We start from the raw sequence: 20,755 nt of genomic DNA, 5'->3' as shown, positions 1-20,755 counted from the left end.
CCAAGTTAAACGGGGATTTGGGATTCTCAGCTTTGGACATGAGTCCCTGAGACCCCGGGCCCTGAATAAAGCACCGCATATAACTGCTTTCGTAGTTATGTGTTTCTTTACGGGCAACAGTTTTCTGGCGACCCAGATGGGACTTCGGGAGTAGTGTTGACGGTTCGCTTTCCGATTTTGTTCCGTGCCGGCACCGAGGAATTCTCGGGGAGCCATCGGCTGCGCCCGCTCTGCGCTGCTCCTGACGTCCCAAAGTGGTAAGCCCGAAGGTGCTTTATTGTAATATTTGGTCGGGTGCCTGCCTAATAAGACGTGACGGCGATTCACGCAAGGTTGGGCTAACGAGCTCGAGGTCTGGTCTGTGGAAGCCTAGGCGCTGGCCGTCAGACGGAGCGAAAGCCCCGCAGGTCCAGCACTCACGGACATACGTGGCTGTCTCGTGAGTTTGGTTTGGTCTTTTGTTTCCCATCAGAGGCTATCTTTCCGTTTTCTACCCCGTAGATTTAGTGTGTGTGTGTGTGTGGAGTGAATGTGTAAGACCATGGTAATACCGGATAATTCTCCGTTAGGATGTTTATTAAAGCATTGGAAAAGTGCGGGATATTTTCAGAGTATGAGTAAAAGTCGATTTATAGATTATTGTACGAATTGGTGGCCACAATATGAGTATGATGGACCCCGGTGGCCTGAACACGGAAGTTTAGATCCGGGTGTTATAGGTCCATTAATGAGATATTGTTAAGAACTTGAAAAATGGGATGAAGTACCATATGTTGATCTATTTTATGATATACGTAATCATCCAGATATGCAGAGAGAATGTGGAATGTTGTTGGTACATCCCGAAAAAAAGATAAAACAAAATGTGGAGGATGTGTAGGTAATAAGAAGTGTATGACTTGTTTGGCAATACAAAATTCAATAAGAGAGCCAGAGGATGTATCACTTTTAGCATCACCGACGGCCCCTGTGATGTCCGATATAGATGCAGGGGACGATAGTGATACTGATAGTATTAAGGCGGTAAAACCGTCAGAATCAATTAATACTGGAGCGATCCAGATTAAGTTAACACCGAAGGGTTCGCCAGGGCATTCATCATGCCCAAGACAAGCGCAACGAACCCCAATTGCACAGAGAACAAGACAAGGGAGGAAGGAACAAGAGCAAAACAGTAAAGTATTATTAGCCCCTTTACGAGAGGCAATTTCGGGGCCTGATAAAGTATATGGGAAAGTTCCTTTTTCCCCAGGAGATTTAGTAATTTGGAAGCAATCAGCTGGAAAGTGTACAATAATAGGGAAAAAAAAACAAACCACAAAGAGAAATCAGGCAGGATTATTAGCAATGTTACAACGAGTAAATCAAGGAATAAGAGGCAGAAGTAGAGGACGAGGTCGAGGAGGATACAGGGTAGGAGGCATGCGGGGAATACCTCAAAATCAGCTAGGGATAAATCAGTGTGCGTTTTGCAGACAACAGGGACATTGGAAAAATGAGTGCCCAGTGAAAATGAATTTGGCCCAGCAGACTTCAGTAGGAGGAACACCAATGGCAGAAACAATGATGTTAGGACATTTGGGGCAACATAGTAGCTGACTAAGTGATGGATTAAAAGTGACAACAGAAATTGATGGGGAAGAGAAACAATTATTGGTAGATACTGGGGCAACTTATTCTGTTTTAAATACTTGTTTAGGAAAGATAGGAGATACGATGATAACTGTGGTAGGAGCTACAGGAAAAACAGAGCAACGGCCCTTTCTGCGGCCATTGCATCTAAATTTTAGGGGTAAAGAATTAGATCATGAATTTCTCTATGTACCGGATTGTCCTACATCTTTGTTAGGACGAGATTTATTGTCAAGATTTAATGCTAAAATAATATTTGAAAATGGAAAAGCTAAGTTGCAGATACCTGAGGAAGAAATAGCTAGAATATTTATAGTAAAAGAAATAGCTAATACAACAATACCAATAGAGGTAGAAAACGCTGTAGTACCATGGGTATGGGAGACACAAGTACCGGGATTAGCGAAAGCAGCAAAACCTGTCATAGTAGAATTGAAAGAAGGTGTCCAACCGGTAAGAGTTAGACAATATCCTATACAGTTAGAAGCTAGGAAAGGGGTAGCACCATTAATTGCAAAATTTTTGATGCACAATGTGTTAGAAGAATGTGAATCTGAATATAATACACCGATATTTCCTATAAGAAAACCTAACGGAGATTATAGGTTAGTTCAAGATTTAAGAGCTGTAAACGAAATAGTTAAAGATATACATCCAGTAGTAGCAAATCCTTATACATTGTTAACATCTGTGGCAGAACAATTTAGATACTTTTCTGTAATTGATTTAAAAGATGCTTTCTTCTGCATCCCATTGGCATTACAAAGTAGGAAATTATTTGCGTTTGAATGGGAAAATCCGGATACAGGACGAAAACGACAGCTGACCTGGACCAGGTTACCACAAGGCTTCAAAAACAGTCCTACAATGTTTGGGAATCAGCTGGCACGAGAACTGGAGGATTGGAAGGAGCAAGGATATTTTCAATTACCATCAAAAGCATACTTATTGTTGCAATATGTGGATGACATTTTTGTGGCGACAGAAAGGTATGAAAACTGCATTACTGTTACAGTTGCGTTATTAAATTTACTGGGACAGAGCGGTTATCGAGTTTCTAAGGAAAAAGCCCAAATTGCCCGGGAAAAAGTGATATATCTGGGATGTGAAATTTCCCAAGGACAAAGACGGTTGGGGGTGAATAGAATACAAGCGATTTGTGCCATCCCTGAACCTAGAAATTTGCACGAGTTACGAACTTTTCTAGGAATGACAGGGTGGTGCAGACTCTGGATTTTGAATTATGGACTGTTAGCCAAACCACTGTATGCAGCTTTAAAAGAGCCACAATTAGTTTGGAGTTTAGAGTGTAAAAGGGCTTTTCAAGACTTAAAACAGGCTCTGCAAGAAGCCCCAGCATTAGGATTGCCTGATTTGACAAAAACATTTCAACTCTTTGTACATGAGCGGCAACGACTAGCGCTTGGAGTTTTAACTCAACGAATTGGATCATGGAAGAGACCGGTGGGCTATTTTTCCAAGCAGTTGGATACGGTAAGTGCCGGATGGCCTTCTTGCCTCCGAGCAGTGGCTGCTACTGTAATGTTAGTCCAAGAAGCTAGAAAATTGACATTGGGAACAAAAATGGAAGTATTTGTGCCCCACATGGTGATTGCAGTTTTGGAACAAAAGGGGGGTCATTGGTTGTCATCCGGTAGAATGTTGAAATATCAAGCAATATTGAGAGAACAGGATGATATATTTTTAAAGATAACAACATGTTTGAATCCCGCTGAATTTTTAGGTAGCAAAATAGAGGAAGGCGAGCTGGAACATGATTGTATTGAGGTGATCGAACAAACTTACGCCAGTAGGGTAGATCTGAAAGATATTCCCCTTGTAAATCCTGACTGGACATTATTTACAGACGGTAGCAGCTTTGTTGAGAATGGAACACGATATTCTGGATATGCTGTGGTTACTAAGCTTGAAGTAATTGAAGCAAAGGCATTAATGCCAGGAACGTCAGCGCAAAAGGCAGAACTGGTCGCTCTAATTCGGGCTTTAATACCGAGTACGGATAAGAGAGTGAATATTTGGACAGATTCTAAATACGCTTTTGGAATAATACATATACATGGAGCTTTATGGAAGGAAAGAGGATTGTTGACGGCTCAAGGTAGTATTATTAAATATCGAACCGAGATCTTACAGTTATTAGAGGCTGTGGTACTACCTCAGCAAGTGGCTGTAATGCATTGTCGAGGACATCAGAGGGATGGCAGCGATGTGGCACAAGGAAACATGAAGGCAGACCAGGCAGCCAAAATTGCTGCACGGCAAGTATGGACTGAATTAGCTCTAATACCTACTAAGGTAAGCCCGATTACTGCTCATCTCTCTGTAAATCCCTTTTATACCCAAGAAGATGAAAAATTAGCCGATTTGGTAAAGGCACAGAAGAATTCACATGGATGGTATGTAACAGGTAATGGACAAGTAGTAGTGCCTGCTACAATTATGAAACGAATAATACAAACTGAACATAATAAATGCCATTGGGGAGCAGAAGCATTGGTGCAGTTTTTAAAGCGGAGCATTATATCTGCACAAATGTTAACAATAGCAAAAGGGGTGAATGCGAAGTGTCCAGTATGTTTAAAGAATAATCCGGTAATACGAAAACAAATTCAAATGGGAACTTTGAAAGTGGGAATAGAACCAGGTGACTATTGGCAAGTGGATTTTGCAGAATTACCTAAATCAAAAGGGTTTCAGTATTTATTGGTATACGTATGTACCTTTTCAGGGTGGCTAGAAGCATTTCCCTGTAGAACGAATCAAGCTAGAGAAGTAGTAAAAACTTTGTTAAAAGAGATCATACCTAGATTTGGGGTACCTTTAGGAATTTCTTCAGATCGAGGCCCACACTTTATAGCTAAAATAGTACAGGAAATTAGTGAAATGCTTGGAATTAGCTGGGATTTACATACACCATGGAGGCCACAATCTAGTGGAAAGGTAGAAAGGATGAATCAAACATTAAAAGGACAAATTAAAAAGATATGCCAGGAAGCTCAAATCCAATGGCCACAGGCATTGCCCCTTGCTTTATTGAGAATTCGTATAAAACCTAGAGAAGGGTTGTCTGTAAGTCCCTATGAAATTCTGTACGGTAAGCCATATACTGCACCAACGAAGGGAATGGGAAGTGCAGATTTACACCTCCAAGGAGATCAAGATGTTTATAGTTATATAATTTCTTTAAGCAGATTACTCACAGCCTTACGTGCCGCGATCATCTGGAATCGCCCTTTGCCGTTGGAGAATCAACCAGGAGACCAAGCGTATGTTCGAAATTGGCAAACGGAGCCTTTAAAGGAACAGTGGCATGGACTTTATTTGGTACTATTGATAACATTTACCGCTGTGAAAGTAGCAGGAATTGATAATTGGATTCGTTATACCAGAGTGAAGAAGGTACCATCACAATGGGGGGTAAAAATGATCACTCCTACAAAACTGAGATTTACATCTTGGTAATACTATGCTGGGTAGGATTAAGTAATGGTTTCGCTCAAATAATACATACATATGCTACTGTACATATAGAAGAACGAATGGATGTAAATTTGACTTGTGATTTTGTTGGAGATATGAGAAGTTCAATCCAAGACATTAGTTGCTATTGGCAGAAGAATGAGTCCAAATTGTCAACTGGGTTTACAATCCGATGGGATAGTGATACACGAAGGGGTACTATGATTTTATCATTGCGAAATGTAAGTAAGACAGATGTAGGAAACTACACCTGTATTGTTTGGATTAAAGAGAGTTTTGATTATGGAAAAAGGGCATTAGAGGTTACTGCAAAATCAGAACCTATGCAGAAAAGAAACAGAGCCAGGAGAGAGTTAAAAGATTTGGAAAAAGACGAAATGCAACCAATACAAATAATCCAGGCGCCACAACAGGAAACACAAGAAAATCTAATGCAAAAGAAAGTTAGCTGAAAAACACCCAGTCTAGAACTGTACAAAAGTATACACTTGTGACACCCCGAAAGTGAAGTTACCTTTCCACCTGTGGTGCTTGCATTAAGGACAGGTTGTGCCTGTAGAGGAATTAAATACTCAATGAGTGAACCTGTAATACAATTCGGAGTGAGAACAGATTGTAGAACTACGATCAGGAGCACAGGAAATTTAGTTTGGGTTACAAGTGATGGACAATGGACGACTCACCTCCCCTTGGATGGGTTGGTGACTGAAATAACTTTAGGGTTACCAACTCTCTGCCCAATTTGGAAGAAAGCGCCATTTAAGGGTAGATTAGAAAATTTATGGATAATGAAGAGAGAAATAAAGGATGATGATGATTGGCAAGAACCATCATCCGGTGTGAAGTTAGGTTGGGCTTTAGAATCATTGTTTGCTCCAATTAGTGCTTATCGGAATAGAGAAATGTTGTACCGGTTGTTAGGACAAACGGAAAGGCTAGCAAGAGTGACTAAAGAAGGATTTAAGGAAATAAACTTACAATTACAGGCAACCACAAAAATGACCCTGCAAAATAGAATGGCATTAGATATGCTGTTGCTAAAAGAACATGGAGTATGTGGTTATTTACGAGATAAGATTGATCATTGTTGTGTACATATTCCGAATGTTACAGCCGCGGTAGAACGTGATTTGTCTCAGCTAACGCAAATTGAACATGCAACTGAGGAAGAAAGAGAAGAAAGTACCCATAATTGGGTTGCTGCTTTAGCAAAGTCATTTGGATTGAACATCTCTGGTTGGGTAGCATCTTTAATTCAATGGTGTATAATAATTATAATTATTATGTTAGCTATTATGGGAGTGTTGCGTTTGATTCAAAATATTGTTAATAAGGAACGGCAACACTTGGGGAAAATTTTAAAAGCTGTTACCAGGAAGAATCATGAACTTCCCCCGAGATATGAAGACATTGGAAATAATTCATTGCAGCTACAATCACCAGTTTGAGACGGTCCAAAGAATATGGAAATCTGCGGAACTGATGATGAAAATCCTTGCAGTCTGGAAGACTTGAAGTATTTTCAAAGGGGGGAATTGTTACATTATATTGATTAGAATAGGTTATACTTGGTAGACAAGATGAAGGTATAATTGCAGGTGTTGGGTACAGTACAATCTGATGAAGTGGGTACAGTACAATCTGATGAACTGGGTACAGCACAATCTGATGAACTAGGTAAATGATAAGCAAATCTTGGCAACAGTAACTGAAGAAACTATAAATGGGAAACAATCATGTAGCTTAGCAATTCTGTTGATTATGTTACGTAACCGAACACTATAAATATTAACCAAGTTAAACGGGGATTTGGGATTCTCAGCTTTGGACATGAGTCCCTGAGACCCCGGGCCCCGAATAAAGCACCGCATATAACTGCTTTCGTAGTTATGTGTTTCTTTACGGGCAACAGTTTTCTGGCGACCCAGATGGGACTTCGGGAGTAGTGTTGACGGTTCGCTTTCCGATTTTGCTCCGTGCCGGCACCGAGGAATTCTCGGGGAGCCATCGGCTGCGCCCGCTCTGCGCTGCTGCTGACGTCCCAAAGTGGTAAGCCCGAAGGTGCTTTATTGTAATATTTGGTCGGGTGCCTGCCTAATAAGACGTGACGGCGATTCACGCAAGGTTGGGCTAACGAGCTCGAGGTCTGGTCTGTGGAAGCCTAGGCGCTGGCCGTCAGACGGAGCGAAAGCCCCGCAGGTCCAGCACTCACGGACATACGTGGCTGTCTCGTGAGTTTGGTTTGGTCTTTTGTTTCCCATCAGAGGCTATCTTTCCGTTTTCTACCCCGTAGATTTAGTGTGTGTGTGTGTGGAGTGAGTGTGTAAGACCATGGTAATACCGGATAATTCTCCGTTAGGATGTTTATTAAAGCATTGGAAAAGTGCGGGATATTTTCAGAGTATGAGTAAAAGTCGATTTATAGATTATTGTACGAATTGGTGGCCACAATATGAGTATGATGGACCCCGGTGGCCTGAACACGGAAGTTTAGATCCGGGTGTTATAGGTCCATTAATGAGATATTGTTAAGAACTTGAAAAATGGGATGAAGTACCATATGTTGATCTATTTTATGATATACGTAATCATCCAGATATGCAGAGAGAATGTGGAATGTTGTTGGTACATCCCGAAAAAAAGATAAAACAAAATGTGAAGGATGTGTAGGTAATAAGAAGTGTATGACTTGTTTGGCAATACAAAATTCAATAAGAGAGCCAGAGGAGGTATCACTTTTAGCATCACCGACGGCCCCTGTGATGTCCGATATAGATGCAGGGGACGATAGTGATACTGATAGTATTAAGGCGGTAAAACCGTCAGAATCAATTAATACTGGAGCGATCCAGATTAAGTTAACACCGAAGGGTTCGCCAGGGCATTCATCATGCCCAAGACAAGCGCAACGAACCCCAATTGCACAGAGAACAAGACAAGGGAGGAAGGAACAAGAGCAAAACAGTAAAGTATTATTAGCCCCTTTACGAGAGGCAATTTCGGGGACTGATAAAGTATATGGGAAAGTTCCTTTTTCCCCAGGAGATTTAGTAATTTGGAAGCAATCAGCTGGAAAGTGTACAATAATAGGAAAAAAAAACAAACCACAAAGAGAAATCAGGCAGGATTATTAGCAATGTTACAACGAGTAAATCAAGGAATAAGAGGCAGAAGTAGAGGACGAGGTCGAGGAGGATACAGGGTAGGAGGCATGCGGGGAATACCTCAAAATCAGCTAGGGATAAATCAGTGTGCGTTTTGCAGACAACAGGGACATTGGAAAAATGAGTGCCCAGTGAAAATGAATTTGGCCCAGCAGACTTCAGTAGGAGGAACACCAATGGCAGAAACAATGATGTTAGGACATTTGGGGCAACATAGTAGCTGACTAAGTGATGGATTAAAAGTGACAACAGAAATTGATGGGGAAGAGAAACAATTATTGGTAGATACTGGGGCAACTTATTCTGTTTTAAATACTTGTTTAGGAAAGATAGGAGATACGATGATAACTGTGGTAGGAGCTACAGGAAAAACAGAGCAACGGCCCTTTCTGCGGCCATTGCATCTAAATTTTAGGGGTAAAGAATTAGATCATGAATTTCTCTATGTACCGGATTGTCCTACATCTTTGTTAGGACGAGATTTATTGTCAAGATTTAATGCTAAAATAATATTTGAAAATGGAAAAGCTAAGTTGCAGATACCTGAGGAAGAAATAGCTAGAATATTTATAGTAAAAGAAATAGCTAATACAACAATACCAATAGAGGTAGAAAACGCTGTAGTACCATGGGTATGGGAGACACAAGTACCGGGATTAGCGAAAGCAGCAAAACCTGTCATAGTAGAATTGAAAGAAGGTGTCCAACCGGTAAGAGTTAGACAATATCCTATACAGTTAGAAGCTAGGAAAGGGGTAGCACCATTAATTGCAAAATTTTTGATGCACAATGTGTTAGAAGAATGTGAATCTGAATATAATACACCAATATTTCCTATAAGAAAACCTAACGGAGATTATAGGTTAGTTCAAGATTTAAGAGCTGTAAACGAAATAGTTAAAGATATACATCCAGTAGTAGCAAATCCTTATACATTGTTAACATCTGTGGCAGAACAATTTAGATACTTTTCTGTAATTGATTTAAAAGATGCTTTCTTCTGCATCCCATTGGCATTACAAAGTAGGAAATTATTTGCGTTTGAATGGGAAAATCCGGATACAGGACGAAAACGACAGCTGACCTGGACCAGGTTACCACAAGGCTTCAAAAACAGTCCTACAATGTTTGGGAATCAGCTGGCACGAGAACTGGAGGATTGGAAGGAGCAAGGATATTTTCAATTACCATCAAAAGCATACTTATTGTTGCAATATGTGGATGACATTTTCGTGGCGACAGAAAGGTATGAAAACTGCATTACTGTTACAGTTGCGTGATTAAATTTACTGGGACGGAGCGGTTATCGAGTTTCTAAGGAAAAAGCCCAAATTGCCCGGGAAAAAGTGATATATCTGGGATGTGAAATTTCCCAAGGACAAAGACGGTTGGGGGTGAATAGAATACAAGCGATTTGTGCCATCCCTGAACCTAGAAATTTGCACGAGTTACGAACTTTTCTAGGAATGACAGGGTGGTGCAGACTCTGGATTTTGAATTATGGACTGTTAGCCAAACCACTGTATGCAGCTTTAAAAGAGCCACAATTAGTTTGGAGTTTAGAGTGTAAAAGGGCTTTTCAAGACTTAAAACAGGCTCTGCAAGAAGCCCCAGCATTAGGATTGCCTGATTTGACAAAAACATTTCAACTCTTTGTACATGAGCGGCAACGACTAGCGCTTGGAGTTTTAACTCAACGAATTGGATCATGGAAGAGACCGGTGGGCTATTTTTCCAAGCAGTTGGATACGGTAAGTGCCGGATGGCCTTCTTGCCTCCGAGCAGTGGCTGCTACTGTAATGTTAGTCCAAGAAGCTAGAAAATTGACATTGGGAACAAAAATGGAAGTATTTGTGCCCCACATGGTGATTGCAGTTTTGGAACAAAAGGGGGGTCATTGGTTGTCATCCGGTAGAATGTTGAAATATCAGGCAATATTGAGAGAACAGGATGATATATTTTTAAAGATAACAACATGTTTGAATCCCGCTGAATTTTTAGGTAGCAAAATAGAGGAAGGCGAGCTGGAACATGATTGTATTGAGGTGATCGAACAAACTTACGCCAGTAGGGTAGATCTGAAAGATATTCCCCTTGTAAATCCTGACTGGACATTATTTACAGACGGTAGCAGCTTTGTTGAGAATGGAACACGATATTCTGGATATGCTGTGGTTACTAAGCTTGAAGTAATTGAAGCAAAGGCATTAATGCCAGGAACGTCAGCGCAAAAGGCAGAACTGGTCGCTCTAATTCGGGCTTTAATACCGAGTACGGATAAGAGAGTGAATATTTGGACAGATTCTAAATACGCTTTTGGAATAATACATATACATGGAGCTTTATGGAAGGAAAGAGGATTGTTGACGGCTCAAGGTAGTATTATTAAATATCGAACCGAGATCTTACAGTTATTAGAGGCTGTGGTACTACCTCAGCAAGTGGCTGTAATGCATTGTCGAGGACATCAGAGGGATGGCAGCGATGTGGCACAAGGAAACATGAAGGCAGACCAGGCAGCCAAAATTGCTGCACGGCAAGTATGGACTGAATTAGCTCTAATACCTACTAAGGTAAGCCCGATTACTGCTCATCTCTCTGTAAATCCCTTTTATACCCAAGAAGATGAAAAATTAGCCGATTTGGTAAAGGCACAGAAGAATTCACATGGATGGTATGTAACAGGTAATGGACAAGTAGTAGTGCCTGCTACAATTATGAAACGAATAATACAAACTGAACATAATAAATGCCATTGGGGAGCAGAAGCATTGGTGCAGTTTTTAAAGCGGAGCATTATATCTGCACAAATGTTAACAATAGCAAAAGGGGTGAATGCGAAGTGTCCAGTATGTTTAAAGAATAATCCGGTAATACGAAAACAAATTCAAATGGGAACTTTGAAAGTGGGAATAGAACCAGGTGACTATTGGCAAGTGGATTTTGCAGAATTACCTAAATCAAAAGGGTTTCAGTATTTATTGGTATACGTATGTACCTTTTCAGGGTGGCTAGAAGCATTTCCCTGTAGAACGAATCAAGCTAGAGAAGTAGTAAAAACTTTGTTAAAAGAGATCATACCTAGATTTGGGGTACCTTTAGGAATTTCTTCAGATCGAGGCCCACACTTTATAGCTAAAATAGTACAGGAAATTAGTGAAATGCTTGGAATTAGCTGGGATTTACATACACCATGGAGGCCACAATCTAGTGGAAAGGTAGAAAGGATGAATCAAACATTAAAAGGACAAATTAAAAAGATATGCCAGGAAGCTCAAATCCAATGGCCACAGGCATTGCCCCTTGCTTTATTGAGAATTCGTATAAAACCTAGAGAAGGGTTGTCTGTAAGTCCCTATGAAATTCTGTACGGTAAGCCATATACTGCACCAACGAAGGGAATGGGAAGTGCAGATTTACACCTCCAAGGAGATCAAGATGTTTATAGTTATATAATTTCTTTAAGCAGATTACTCACAGCCTTACGTGCCGCGATCATCTGGAATCGCCCTTTGCCGTTGGAGAATCAACCAGGAGACCAAGCGTATGTTCGAAATTGGCAAACGGAGCCTTTAAAGGAACAGTGGCATGGACTTTATTTGGTACTATTGATAACATTTACCGCTGTGAAAGTAGCAGGAATTGATAATTGGATTCGTTATACCAGAGTGAAGAAGGTACCATCACAATGGGGGGTAAAAATGATCACTCCTACAAAACTGAGATTTACATCTTGGTAATACTATGCTGGGTAGGATTAAGTAATGGTTTCGCTCAAATAATACATACATATGCTACTGTACATATAGAAGAACGAATGGATGTAAATTTGACTTGTGATTTTGTTGGAGATATGAGAAGTTCAATCCAAGACATTAGTTGCTATTGGCAGAAGAATGAGTCCAAATTGTCAACTGGGTTTACAATCCGATGGGATAGTGATACACGAAGGGGTACTATGATTTTATCATTGCGAAATGTAAGTAAGACAGATGTAGGAAACTACACCTGTATTGTTTGGATTAAAGAGAGTTTTGATTATGGAAAAAGGGCATTAGAGGTTACTGCAAAATCAGAACCTATGCAGAAAAGAAACAGAGCCAGGAGAGAGTTAAAAGATTTGGAAAAAGACGAAATGCAACCAATACAAATAATCCAGGCGCCACAACAGGAAACACAAGAAAATCTAATGCAAAAGAAAGTTAGCTGAAAAACACCCAGTCTAGAACTGTACAAAAGTATACACTTGTGACACCCCGAAAGTGAAGTTACCTTTCCACCTGTGGTCCTTGCATTAAGGACAGGTTGTGCCTGTAGAGGAATTAAATACTCAATGAGTGAACCTGTAATACAATTCGGAGTGAGAACAGATTGTAGAACTACGATCAGGAGCACAGGAAATTTAGTTTGGGTTACAAGTGATGGACAATGGACGACTCACCTCCCCTTGGATGGGTTGGTGACTGAAATAACTTTAGGGTTACCAACTCTCTGCCCAATTTGGAAGAAAGCGCCATTTAAGGGTAGATTAGAAAATTTATGGATAATGAAGAGAGAAATAAAGGATGATGATGATTGGCAAGAACCATCATCCGGTGTGAAGTTAGGTTGGGCTTTAGAATCATTGTTTGCTCCAATTAGTGCTTATCGGAATAGAGAAATGTTGTACCGGTTGTTAGGACAAACGGAAAGGCTAGCAAGAGTGACTAAAGAAGGATTTAAGGAAATAAACTTACAATTACAGGCAACCACAAAAATGACCCTGCAAAATAGAATGGCATTAGATATGCTGTTGCTAAAAGAACATGGAGTATGTGGTTATTTACGAGATAAGATTGATCATTGTTGTGTACATATTCCGAATGTTACAGCCGCGGTAGAACGTGATTTGTCTCAGCTAACGCAAATTGAACATGCAACTGAGGAAGAAAGAGAAGAAAGTACCCATAATTGGGTTGCTGCTTTAGCAAAGTCATTTGGATTGAACATCTCTGGTTGGGTAGCATCTTTAATTCAATGGTGTATAATAATTATAATTATTATGTTAGCTATTATGGGAGTGTTGCGTTTGATTCAAAATATTGTTAATAAGGAACGGCAACACTTGGGGAAAATTTTAAAAGCTGTTACCAGGAAGAATCATGAACTTCCCCCGAGATATGAAGACATTGGAAATAATTCATTGCAGCTACAATCACCAGTTTGAGACGGTCCAAAGAATATGGAAATCTGCGGAACTGATGATGAAAATCCTTGCAGTCTGGAAGACTTGAAGTATTTTCAAAGGGGGGAATTGTTACATTATATTGATTAGAATAGGTTATACTTGGTAGACAAGATGAAGGTATAATTGCAGGTGTTGGGTACAGTACAATCTGATGAAGTGGGTACAGTACAATCTGATGAACTGGGTACAGCACAATCTGATGAACTAGGTAAATGATAAGCAAATCTTGGCAACAGTAACTGAAGAAACTATAAATGGGAAACAATCATGTAGCTTAGCAATTCTGTTGATTATGTTACGTAACCGAACACTATAAATATTAACCAAGTTAAACGGGGATTTGGGATTCTCAGCTTTGGACATGAGTCCCTGAGACCCCGGGCCCCGAATAAAGCACCGCATATAACTGCTTTCGTAGTTATGTGTTTCTTTACGGGCAACAGTTTTCTGGCGACCCAGATGGGACTTCGGGAGTAGTGTTGACGGTTCGCTTTCCGATTTTGCTCCGTGCCGGCACCGAGGAATTCTCGGGGAGCCATCGGCTGCGCCCGCTCTGCGCTGCTCCTGACGTCCCAAAGTGGTAAGCCCGAAGGTGCTTTATTGTAATATTTGGTCGGGTGCCTGCCTAATAAGACGTGACGGCGATTCACGCAAGGTTGGGCTAACGAGCTCGAGGTCTGGTCTGTGGAAGCCTAGGCGCTGGCCGTCAGACGGAGCGAAAGCCCCGCAGGTCCAGCACTCACGGACATACGTGGCTGTCTCGTGAGTTTGGTTTGGTCTTTTGTTTCCCATCAGAGGCTATCTTTCCGTTTTCTACCCCGTAGATTTAGTGTGTGTGTGTGTGGAGTGAGTGTGTAAGACCATGGTAATACCAGATAATTCTCCGTTAGGATGTTTATTAAAGCATTGGAAAAGTGCGGGATATTTTCAGAGTATGAGTAAAAGTCGATTTATAGATTATTGTACGAATTGGTGGCCACAATATGAGTATGATGGACCCCGGTGGCCTGAACACGGAAGTTTAGATCCGGGTGTTATAGGTCCATTAATGAGATATTGTTAAGAACTTGAAAAATGGGATGAAGTACCATATGTTGATCTATTTTATGATATACGTAATCATCCAGATATGCAGAGAGAATGTGGAATGTTGTTGGTACATCCCGAAAAAAAGATAAAACAAAATGTGAAGGATGTGTAGGTAATAAGAAGTGTATGACTTGTTTGGCAATACAAAATTCAATAAGAGAGCCAGAGGAGGTATCACTTTTAGCATCACCGACGGCCCCTGTGATGTCCGATATAGATGCAGGGGACGATAGTGATACTGATAGTATTAAGGCGGTAAAACCGTCAGAATCAATTAATACTGGAGCGATCCAGATTAAGTTAACACCGAAGGGTTCGCCAGGGCATTCATCATGCCCAAGACAAGCGCAACGAACCCCAATTGCACAGAGAACAAGACAAGGGAGGAAGGAACAAGAGCAAAACAGTAAAGTATTATTAGCCCCTTTACGAGAGGCAATTTCGGGGACTGATAAAGTATATGGGAAAGTTCCTTTTTCCCCAGGAGATTTAGTAATTTGGAAGCAATCAGCTGGAAAGTGTACAATAATAGGAAAAAAAAACAAACCACAAAGAGAAATCAGGCAGGATTATTAGCAATGTTACAACGAGTAAATCAAGGAATAAGAGGCAGAAGTAGAGGACGAGGTCGAGGAGGATACAGGGTAGGAGGCATGCGGGGAATACCTCAAAATCAGCTAGGGATAAATCAGTGTGCGTTTTGCAGACAACAGGGACATTGGAAAAATGAGTGCCCAGTGAAAATGAATTTGGCCCAGCAGACTTCAGTAGGAGGAACACCAATGGCAGAAACAATGATGTTAGGACATTTGGGGCAACATAGTAGCTGACTAAGTGATGGATTAAAAGTGACAACAGAAATTGATGGGGAAGAGAAACAATTATTGGTAGATACTGGGGCAACTTATTCTGTTTTAAATACTTGTTTAGGAAAGATAGGAGATACGATGATAACTGTGGTAGGAGCTACAGGAAAAACAGAGCAACGGCCCTTTCTGCGGCCATTGCATCTAAATTTTAGGGGTAAAGAATTAGATCATGAATTTCTCTATGTACCGGATTGTCCTACATCTTTGTTAGGACGAGATTTATTGTCAAGATTTAATGCTAAAATAATATTTGAAAATGGAAAAGCTAAGTTGCAGATACCTGAGGAAGAAATAGCTAGAATATTTATAGTAAAAGAAATAGCTAATACAACAATACCAATAGAGGTAGAAAACGCTGTAGTACCATGGGTATGGGAGACACAAGTACCGGGATTAGCGAAAGCAGCAAAACCTGTCATAGTAGAATTGAAAGAAGGTGTCCAACCGGTAAGAGTTAGACAATATCCTATACAGTTAGAAGCTAGGAAAGGGGTAGCACCATTAATTGCAAAATTTTTGATGCACAATGTGTTAGAAGAATGTGAATCTGAATATAATACACCAATATTTCCTATAAGAAAACCTAACGGAGATTATAGGTTAGTTCAAGATTTAAGAGCTGTAAACGAAATAGTTAAAGATATACATCCAGTAGTAGCAAATCCTTATACATTGTTAACATCTGTGGCAGAACAATTTAGATACTTTTCTGTAATTGATTTAAAAGATGCTTTCTTCTGCATCCCATTGGCATTACAAAGTAGGAAATTATTTGCGTTTGAATGGGAAAATCCGGATACAGGACGAAAACGACAGCTGACCTGGACCAGGTTACCACAAGGCTTCAAAAACAGTCCTACAATGTTTGGGAATCAGCTGGCACGAGAACTGGAGGATTGGAAGGAGCAAGGATATTTTCAATTACCATCAAAAGCATACTTATTGTTGCAATATGTGGATGACATTTTCGTGGCGACAGAAAGGTATGAAAACTGCATTACTGTTACAGTTGCATTATTAAATTTACTGGGACAGAGCGGTTATCGAGTTTCTAAGGAAAAAGCCCAAATTGCCCGGGAAAAAGTGATATATCTGGGATGTGAAATTTCCCAAGGACAAAGACGGTTGGGGGTGAATAGAATACAAGCGATTTGTGCCATCCCTGAACCTAGAAATTTGCACGAGTTACGAACTTTTCTAGGAATGACAGGGTGGTGCAGACTCTGGATTTTGAATTATGGACTGTTAGCCAAACCACTGTATGCAGCTTTAAAAGAGCCACAATTAGTTTGGAGTTTAGAGTGTAAAAGGGCTTTTCAAGACTTAAAACAGGCTCTGCAAGAAGCCCCAGCATTAGGATTGCCTGATTTGACAAAAACATTTCAACTCTTTGTACATGAGCGGCAACGACTAGCGCTTGGAGTTTTAACTCAACGAATTGGATCATGGAAGAGACCGGTGGGCTATTTTTCCAAGCAGTTGGATACGGTAAGTGCCGGATGGCCTTCTTGCCTCCGAGCAGTGGCTGCTACTGTAATGTTAGTCCAAGAAGCTAGAAAATTGACATTGGGAACAAAAATGGAAGTATTTGTGCCCCACATGGTGATTGCAGTTTTGGAACAAAAGGGGGGTCATTGGTTGTCATCCGGTAGAATGTTGAAATATCAAGCAATATTGAGAGAACAGGATGATATATTTTTAAAGATAACAACATGTTTGAATCCCGCTGAATTTTTAGGTAGCAAAATAGAGGAAGGCGAGCTGGAACATGATTGTATTGAGGTGATCGAACAAACTTACGCCAGTAGGGTAGATCTGAAAGATATTCCCCTTGTAAATCCTGACTGGACATTATTTACAGACGGTAGCAGCTTTGTTGAGAATGGAACACGATATTCTGGATATGCTGTGGTTACTAAGCTTGAAGTAATTGAAGCAAAGGCATTAATGCCAGGAACGTCAGCGCAAAAGGCAGAACTGGTCGCTCTAATTCGGGCTTTAATACCGAGTACGGATAAGAGAGTGAATATTTGGACAGATTCTAAATACGCTTTTGGAATAATACATATACATGGAGCTTTATGGAAGGAAAGAGGATTGTTGACGGCTCAAGGTAGTATTATTAAATATCGAACCGAGATCTTACAGTTATTAGAGGCTGTGGTACTACCTCAGCAAGTGGCTGTAATGCATTGTCGAGGACATCAGAGGGATGGCAGCGATGTGGCACAAGGAAACATGAAGGCAGACCAGGCAGCCAAAATTGCTGCACGGCAAGTATGGACTGAATTAGCTCTAATACCTACTAAGGTAAGCCCGATTACTGCTCATCTCTCTGTAAATCCCTTTTATACCCAAGAAGATGAAAAATTAGCCGATTTGGTAAAGGCACAGAAGAATTCACATGGATGGTATGTAACAGGTAATGGACAAGTAGTAGTGCCTGCTACAATTATGAAACGAATAATACAAACTGAACATAATAAATGCCATTGGGGAGCAGAAGCATTGGTGCAGTTTTTAAAGCGGAGCATTGTATCTGCACAAATGTTAACAATAGCAAAAGGGGTGAATGCGAAGTGTCCAGTATGTTTAAAGAATAATCCGGTAATACGAAAACAAATTCAAATGGGAACTTTGAAAGTGGGAATAGAACCAGGTGACTATTGGCAAGTGGATTTTGCAGAATTACCTAAATCAAAAGGGTTTCAGTATTTATTGGTATACGTATGTACCTTTTCAGGGTGGCTAGAAGCATTTCCCTGTAGAACGAATCAAGCTAGAGAAGTAGTAAAAACTTTGTTAAAAGAGATCATACCTAGATTTGGGGTACCTTTAGGAATTTCTTCAGATCGAGGCCCACACTTTATAGCTAAAATAGTACAGGAAATTAGTGAAATGCTTGGAATTAGCTGGGATTTACATACACCGTGGAGGCCACAATCTAGTGGAAAGGTAGAAAGGATGAATCAAACATTAAAAGGACAAATTAAAAAGATATGCCAGGAAGCTCAAATCCAATGGCCACAGGCATTGCCCCTTGCTTTATTGAGAATTCGTATAAAACCTAGAGAAGGGTTGTCTGTAAGTCCCTATGAAATTCTGTACGGTAAGCCATATACTGCACCAACGAAGGGAATGGGAAGTGCAGATTTACACCTCCAAGGAGATCAAGATGTTTATAGTTATATAATTTCTTTAAGCAGATTACTCACAGCCTTACGTGCCGCGATCATCTGGAATCGCCCTTTGCCGTTGGAGAATCAACCAGGAGACCAAGCGTATGTTCGAAATTGGCAAACGGAGCCTTTAAAGGAACAGTGGCATGGACTTTATTTGGTGCTATTGATAACATTTACCGCTGTGAAAGTAGCAGGAATTGATAATTGGATTCATTATACCAGAGTGAAGAAGGTACCATCACAATGGGGGGTAAAAATGATCACTCCTACAAAACTGAGATTTACATCTTGGTAATACTATGCTGGGTAGGATTAAGTAATGGTTTCGCTCAAATAATACATACATATGCTACTGTACATATAGAAGAACGAATGGATGTAAATTTGACTTGTGATTTTGTTGGAGATATGAGAAGTTCAATCCAAGACATTAGTTGCTATTGGCAGAAGAATGAGTCCAAATTGTCAACTGGGTTTACAATCCGATGGGATAGTGATACACGAAGGGGTACTATGATTTTATCATTGCGAAATGTAAGTAAGACAGATGTAGGAAACTACACCTGTATTGTTTGGATTAAAGAGAGTTTTGATTATGGAAAAAGGGCATTAGAGGTTACTGCAAAATCAGAACCTATGCAGAAAAGAAACAGAGCCAGGAGAGAGTTAAAAGATTTGGAAAAAGACGAAATGCAACCAATACAAATAATCCAGGCGCCACAACAGGAAACACAAGAAAATCTAATGCAAAAGAAAGTTAGCTGAAAAACACCCAGTCTAGAACTGTACAAAAGTATACACTTGTGACACCCCGAAAGTGAAGTTACCTTTCCACCTGTGGTCCTTGCATTAAGGACAGGTTGTGCCTGTAGAGGAATTAAATACTCCATGAGTGAACCTGTAATACAATTCGGAGTGAGAATAGATTGTAGAACTACGATCAGGAGCACAGGAAATTTAGTTTGGGTTACCAGTGATGGACAATGGACGACTCACCTCCCCTTGGATGGGTTGGTGACTGAAATAACTTTAGGGTTACCAACTCTCTGCCCAATTTGGAAGAAAGCGCCATTTAAGGGTAGATTAGAAAATTTATGGATAATGAAGAGAGAAATAAAGGATGATGATGATTGGCAAGAACCATCATCCGGTGTGAAGTTAGGTTGGGCTTTAGAATCATTGTTTGCTCCAATTAGTGCTTATCGGAATAGAGAAATGTTGTACCGGTTGTTAGGACAAACGGAAAGGCTAGCAAGAGTGACTAAAGAAGGATTTAAGGAAATAAACTTACAATTACAGGCAACCACAAAAATGACCCTGCAAAATAGAATGGCATTAGATATGCTGTTGCTAAAAGAACATGGAGTATGTGGTTATTTACGAGATAAGATTGATCATTGTTGTGTACATATTCCGAATGTTACAGCCGCGGTAGAACGTGATTTGTCTCAGCTAACGCAAATTGAACATGCAACTGAGGAAGAAAGAGAAGAAAGTACCCATAATTGGGTTGCTGCTTTAGCAAAGTCATTTGGATTGAACATCTCTGGTTGGGTAGCATCTTTAATTCAATGGTGTATAATAATTATAATTATTATGTTAGCTATTATGGGAGTGTTGCGTTTGATTCAAAATATTGTTAATAAGGAACGGCAACACTTGGGGAAAATTTTAAAAGCTGTTACCAGGAAGAATCATGAACTTCCCCCGAGATATGAAGACATTGGAAATAATTCATTGCAGCTACAATCACCAGTTTGAGACGGTCCAAAGAATATGGAAATCTGCGGAACTGATGATGAAAATCCTTGCAGTCTGGAAGACTTGAAGTATTTTCAAAGGGGGGAATTGTTACATTATATTGATTAGAATAGGTTATACTTGGTAGACAAGATGAAGGTATAATTGCAGGTGTTGGGTACAGTACAATCTGATGAAGTGGGTACAGTACAATCTGATGAACTGGGTACAGCACAATCTGATGAACTAGGTAAATGATAAGCAAATCTTGGCAACAGTAACTGAAGAAACTATAAATGGGAAACAATCATGTAGCTTAGCAATTCTGTTGATTATGTTACGTAACCGAAC

The sequence above is a fragment of the Apteryx mantelli genome, unplaced genomic scaffold (genome assembly GCF_036417845.1).
Source record: "Apteryx mantelli isolate bAptMan1 unplaced genomic scaffold, bAptMan1.hap1 HAP1_SCAFFOLD_111, whole genome shotgun sequence".
NCBI classification, from domain to species: Eukaryota; Metazoa; Chordata; class Aves; order Apterygiformes; family Apterygidae; genus Apteryx; species Apteryx mantelli.
The sequence above is the reverse complement of the archived record's forward strand: the minus strand, read 5'-3'. Positions refer to the sequence as shown.